Genomic DNA, 7,064 nt, shown 5'->3' on the forward strand with positions numbered 1-7,064 from the left:
ATCAAAAATTATTAAGAAATATTAAATGCATTATGAGAAGACTTCTAAGGCAACAGTACTACTTACACCAGAATGAGGAACTCATCTGAAACAGTTCCTTCGTTATCTTACATCACTTAGTGGCACATAAAACATTAGAAAAATATCACTTGCACCAATGAACATGCCTTAAGGGCCTCCGGCAAAATAATAGCAATCACTGAGAAATAGAAATCCCGATTTTAGTCATACTACACAAGAACATGGATCACTCATAGCATGTCTGGGATGACCCACAAAATACTATAATCCTAATTGTCTGAGAACTCGAAGGGTGTAACGACTAACCAGCCAAAGGGCAGGCATTTACAAGAAACCCGAGAAAATCACTCATGACCATCAGGCAGGCGGGTGCTCTGCTGTTTTTACATAAGAACATAAGAACATAAGAAAGTGATACTGCAGGAGGCCGACTGGCCCATACAGGCAGATCCCTTTCACACCCATCCCAGCACTTCCATGTGCCTATCCAACTTCGTCTTGAAGGTCCCTAGCGTCCCCGATCCTACTATAGCACTGATCCTATTCCACATATCCACAACTCTATTACCAAACCAGTGCTTGCCTATATCCTTTCTGAATCGGAATTTATCTAATTTAAAGCCATTTGTTCTAGTTATTTCGTTATTACTGAGCTTCAGAACATCTTCCATTTTACCCTTGTTAATCCAATTTACCCACTTGTACACCCTATCATATCTCCCCAACTCTACGCCTCTCTAATGAATGTAAGCCTAAGCTTTTCAGTCTTTCATATGGAAGGTTTCTAATATTATGGATCATTTTTGTCATTCTTCTTGTACTCTCTCCAAAGAATCTATGTCCATTCTATAAGGACACCAGAACTGAACCGCATAATCCATGTGTGGCCTCACTAATGCTAGGTAAAGTTTCAAGATAACGTCAGCAGTTCTGTTACCACAGACCTAGATATGAACCCAAGAATCCTGTTTGCCTTGTTGCGAACGCTAATACATTGTTTTCTAGGTTTCAAGTCGTTGCTAAAAATACACCTAAATCTACAAACTCTAGTTTTCTATTTCCGTGTTACCTAGTTTATACTTTAATGTTTGTATTCGTCTTCTCCTATCCCTTACTCTCTAGATTTCAGGAGTCATGAATGTTTTTCTCCACCAATACCCGTAACATGCTTCACACACATACTGTAGGTTCCGAATGCACCTGTACTTTTAAGGTATTAGCAGCCTTTCACAACTTTTAGAGAGGAACTCTTACGTCTCACGTGTGTAATCAATCATGAGGAACGTTGATCTCACACCTGGACTTGGCTATACTAATCACACCTTACCCCCATCGCCCGTAACATGCTTCACACATATGCTAAGAGCATACCCATACTTAAGGTACTACAGATTATCATCAACCTTGAAGAAGAGCCCCATTCCCCCGTGTGCAACCATCCATGAGGAGCGTTGATTATACACCTGGACTTGGTCAAAATGGTCACATACACCCAACTGTCATGGGTTGCGTTGGGCCTCCAGAACAACCCATCCCAAATGTTTGTTTACGGTAGAGATAAGGCAACCGGCCAGCCATAAATGGGACATATGTTTCCCATTAGTGGTAGGTTAGCCAGCCGATAGGGGGGGCAGGTCAGTGAGACAGTGGTGTACTGTTCATCACTTCACGCCTCAAAAACAAATTTTAGCTAGTGGGCTTTAGACCTTGGGTTAGAGAAGACCTCCTGCTCCACGGACTTAAGAACAGGGGCCATACAGTCCTACCAGTGCTACGAGTCTGTGTGTGCAAATCCCCGAGATTTTGTTAAGTCCAGCGACACGTTAACACATCCTGTAAAGAAAGTGATCAATGGTGAGGCCTGTTTGCTACAAGAGCACTCCAGGCCGGCCTAATAGATCTAGACGATTAATTCTCAGGTTGACAAACTCTCCCTTATAACTTAAGGTACTGTGGCGTGAATGTGAGTGACTGACCTATCCATACAAATTATAAGTCTAGTGTATGGAATTGTGCCAAATAAACGTAAGTCAATTATCTGCCCATTCAGATCCTCTATTATTATTATTACCAAGGGTAATGACTGATTGGTTATGACAAAGTATAACCAATAACTAAGATGGATGTTGGAAATTAATGGAAGTCATTAAATCATCATTTATCAAGTACAACGCATTGAATGCCGGAAGCAGAGTGAAATTTCTACGTAGTGATACACCATAATCTCTTGGGTGAGTAACCAGTGTGATGCAAGTAACCCATACCAGGTGCTGCAGGAGCTGGAGAGGAAGAGAAAGAGGCAGGACGGTATGGATCAAGAGGAAAGAGACGGTTAATGCAAGCCCTGCCCACAGAATGAGTCGTGGTAGTTGGTGACAGCCAGGTGGTTTATGGATGGGCTTTTTGTGCGAGATAGGAAACGTAGGGCTAGGGTATGTTTTCCTGGGGCTGGGATGGGGCATATGTAAAAGAGGAGAGGTTGGTAAAGTTTGTCAGGGAGAAGTACCAAACCAGTGGTGTGTCTTGAGTGGGAGGCACCGGCATAGGTAGGATAAAGTGAGAACTTCTTGATAAGTTAGAGAACAGCCATAGATTGTATTAGGACTAAGGGAGGATCCCCTGTCATATCACGGTGTCCTGCTACCTAGAAGGAGAGTTGGCAGTGAATGGTTGTCAGGCAGTTGGTGTTAACGACAAATCTGTGAATGTGCAAATTATATCAGTCCCATTCATTAACAACTGGGACCTTCTATGGCGAAGGGACGCTATGCTAGGGATGAGTGCACCTGTCTGGGGATGAATGCTTAACCCTGGCTGGGGCTCCTGGGGGGCAGTTCAAAAGATATCGAAGTCTTTAAGCTGCTAAAGGGAACTTTATAGGGGCACGGGGGTGGAGGGAGACTGCAGTGGGGGTGGGTAAACAAGGCGAAAGATTACAGGGGAAAGCAGTGTTGGGAATGATGACCAAAACTAAATTAGACAGGGAGTTTAAACTAAACGCGGTAAGGGGAGGACTCAGGAGCACGACTAACTTAAATGTATACTCTTGCCAGACAGTAGAGTATGAGAAAGCAAAATGGATGATATTAAGGCCTTGGTATGTACCGAGAAATCGATATAATTGCATTCACTTCCAAACATGGATCAACCTGGGCCACGTGAATTACCAGTCGAATACCAAGTGCGGGTACAAACTGTTCCATACCGATGAGCAGACCAGGAAAGGCGGAGCAATCTATGTTGAGGATATTAATCTGAGTAAATAAATAAAATAAAACAAGAGAATACAAGAAACAATTTGGATAAATTAAGCGGCGGTCGGGAAAAATTAATCACAGGAGTAATATAGACCCCCAATCTTGATAGGATCCATGAGCGACATCTGGGATGAAATCTTAGGCTTCCATACACAACAAAGTCTGTATAGTAGGCGACTTTAACCTTGGCCAAATAAGATTGGACCAGAGCCTTCTGAATGGCACTCAGAATCAGAGGATTTTCTCGAGACGATCCAGGACTGTTTCCTAGTCAACATATAACCGAACCCACACGGAGGTAATAATATATTAGTTTAGTTTTGTCAAACAGAAAAACCTCCATTAGCAATAGGGTGAGAACGAACTTGCAAACAGCGTCACAAAGAAATTCGATTCAATTTAGATTTTGGGAGCCAGACCGTAAGGAGAATTCCACTACGAAGTACCAGATTTCAGAAGGGCAAACTTTGCGACGGTTTAAAGAGGCAGCTGAGAGAGGTGTGGCCTTGCGTGAACTAACAGATATTACCGACCTGATACGAATCTGCAGGGCCCAGGATTCCGACAATTTAAATAACGGTTACTTAATGCACAAAAGCGGGAACATACCATACAAAAACTCATATCAGATATATGACCCTAAATGGATAAATAATTATTTACTTATCGTGTTATTTAAAGAAGGCTATAGGTAGAAGAATATAATGGAGTGGCGAAATTCACCTCGGGACTATTATAAGACGTTAGCGGTAGGGTTTCGCTCCGAGATAAGAAATAAGAAGGAATAATGAGGTAAGGATAGCAAAGGGAGGCGAAGACAAACCCCAAAAGTTCTGCCAAATGTATCAAGCTTCATACGAAAAGATTGGACCAATGCGGTCAGACTCAGCTCTCACTGAACGGCGGAGAAATGAGCAATAATTTGAATAAATATTTTCAACGGTTTTCACCTCAGAAAATTTAAACATGATGCCGAGGCACCGACTCTGTTCAGAGATAGTGGAAAGAAAACAAATTAAAATGAGATACGTGACTAGTAACGATGTTAGTAAGCAAATAGACAAACTAAGCCTAATAAGTCGCCTGGTCGATGAGATATTTGCCCAGAGTATTAAAGGAATGTAAGGAAGAGCTTAGTATGCCCATAGCAAAAGTTGTTTAACATGTCATAAAACAGGTGTAGTACCCAGAATCTGGAGGATAAGCAGAATATAACTCACGGTGATTTTCAGAAGAGGATAGATCACTATCTTCTAACTACCGCGAAATCAGTCTAACATCAATAGTAGGCAAATTACTGGAAGCAATCATTTCCAAACTCTATTCGAAATCACCTGGAGAAGCACCGATTGATCAATGATTCCCAGCATGGCTTCACAAGCGGACGTTCTTGCCTAACTAATCTATTAACATTCTTTTCATCAGTTTTTGAATCAGTGGACGAGGGGCACAATTATGATGTGGTATATCTCGACTTTAGCAAAGCCTTCGACAGAGTCCCCCACGAAAGACTAATTAGAAAGGTAGAAGCTCATGGCATCAAAGGTGGCATCCTTAAATGGATTAGGGCGTGGTTACAGGACAGAAAACAGCGAGTGAGCATTAACGGCACTAAGTCCCATTGGAGCAACGTCACAAGTGGAGTTCCCCAAGGCTCAGTACTTGGACCATTATTGTTTATTATATACATAAACGACATAGATATCGGCATAGACAGCAACATAAGTAAATTTGCTGATGACACTAAAATAGGACGTGTAATTAAATCTGACGAGGACTCCGCAAAACTACAGGAAGATCTAAACAAATTTTTCGAATGGTCTGAAAAATGGCAGATGAAATTCAACGTGGAGAAATGTAAAGTACTCAGTATAGGAGATGTAAACAGGGAAACCAGATATCAGATGAACAACGATGCCATAGAGAAATCCGACTGCGGGAGAGATTTGGGAGTAATGATAAGTAGGAACCTTAAGCCAAGTAAACAATGTGTTTTTGCTCGTAACAAGGCTAATAAAGTACTTGGGTTCATACAAAGGAGTGTTAGTTACAAGACTAGCGAGGTCATCCTAAAACTGTATCTTGCTCTTGTGAGACCACACCTGGATTGCGCAGTTCAGTTCTGGTCACCGTATTACAGAATGGATATAGAATCCTTGGAAAGAATTCAGAGGAGAATGACAAGACTAATCCCAGGCATTAGGAACCTTGAGTATAGAGACAGGTTAAAGCATCTTAATTTGCACTCCCTCGAGAGACGTAGAGCGAGGGGCGACCTGATAGAGGTGTATAAGTGGAAGGCAGGGCTAAACAAAGGGACATTACAAAGGTACTCAAACTATCCAACCAGGAGCGAACTCGTAATAATGGTTTTAAATTAGACAAATTTAGATTTAGGCGTGAAATAGGTAAACACTGGTTTGGAAACAGAGTAGTGGATGAATGGAACAAGTTGCCAAATATCATCATTAACTCGAATACGCTGAATAGCTTCAAACATAGGTTGGATGCTTATATGAGCAATAGGGGTTGGGTGTAAATGGGACTGCCCAGTATGGGCCAACAGGGCCCGCTGCAGTTTCCTCCATTCTTATGTTCTATGTTTTATGTTCTCACGGGTAGAAACCACTTTCCTGCATTTAAAACGTAACACCAACACTGGGGAGATAAATGTCCCTAAGTACCCACTAGACTCCTGGTTTCAGTGTGTGACCTTCCCTTTACTCAGGCTGCACTCAGTTTTACTCCCAGTACATCCATGGACCGGAAGAGAGTGACCATCAGCAGGTGAACCATGCCCAGCTGAGGGAGGGGTTCTATTTTCCCGTTAGTAAGAGTTTTCACTAACTGAGTGAAGATATGTGGTGTTGTATGAACCAAAGTGGGGAGATTTGATGACCCAGAACGATCATCAACCAAGGGCGGCCGCTGATCCCACGGAGTTAGTTGTCAGGGACACTCGTTCACTTCAGGCGTCCCAGCTAAACGACCGCTAACGAGTGACCAACACAGACCGCGTGGGTTCTCAAAACCCTGCAAGAGAACCCTCTGTTAGCTATTGTTAATTTCATCTCCTCCCTATCTAAACCCTGTCTGAGATCGAATAACTTACTTGTACCACTGATGGAAGTGTGTGCGCACAGGAACGGGACCACGTGATCGTTTTCCTTGGCGGAAACGCGCGGACGAAACGTCCTGTCTGTCCAAGCGTCCTGGCGCGACTAAGGCCCGGCCAGCGTCGGCATGCCTCAAGGCAGCCTGCCTAGTGACATCATCTTTCCACATAATAAATAGTTTGTTTGGGACACACGTAACATTATTTAGACGGAGAAACGATCTACAATAACTTTAAATTTAATAATAGTCCCTTAACTTCATGAATCGTGTCCACATTAATTCGATAAAGTACATTTAATTTTTGTTAAAATGCTTCCACCTGCATGGGGGAGGCGTTACTTGCGCTTATTTGACTCACCACGAGGCTTGGGTGTCTCAGCCTGCTCACTGATGGTTTTTTCCTGTTTTGGCAGGTCGGTCATTTTCGTACTAACTTCTCTAAATATCACACCGAAATTTCATGAATCATGAAATTAAATGACAGTTATTGAATTAAAAATTATTATAGATCGTTTCTCAGTCTAAATATTTTACGTATGCCCCAATTAACCTACTAGTTGTGCGGAAAATAGGTCCCTAGCCCGGGCCCACGCGTTGGGGCACATCAGGCATGATTCGCGTGGAGGCGGTCTAACAGACAGGACGCCTGCGTGTCAGGCCAGGACAAAA

The sequence above is a fragment of the Homarus americanus genome, unplaced genomic scaffold, assembly GCF_018991925.1.
Source record: "Homarus americanus isolate GMGI-L3 unplaced genomic scaffold, GMGI_Hamer_2.0 scaffold16430, whole genome shotgun sequence".
In the NCBI taxonomy this organism is placed as follows: Eukaryota; Metazoa; Arthropoda; class Malacostraca; order Decapoda; family Nephropidae; genus Homarus; species Homarus americanus.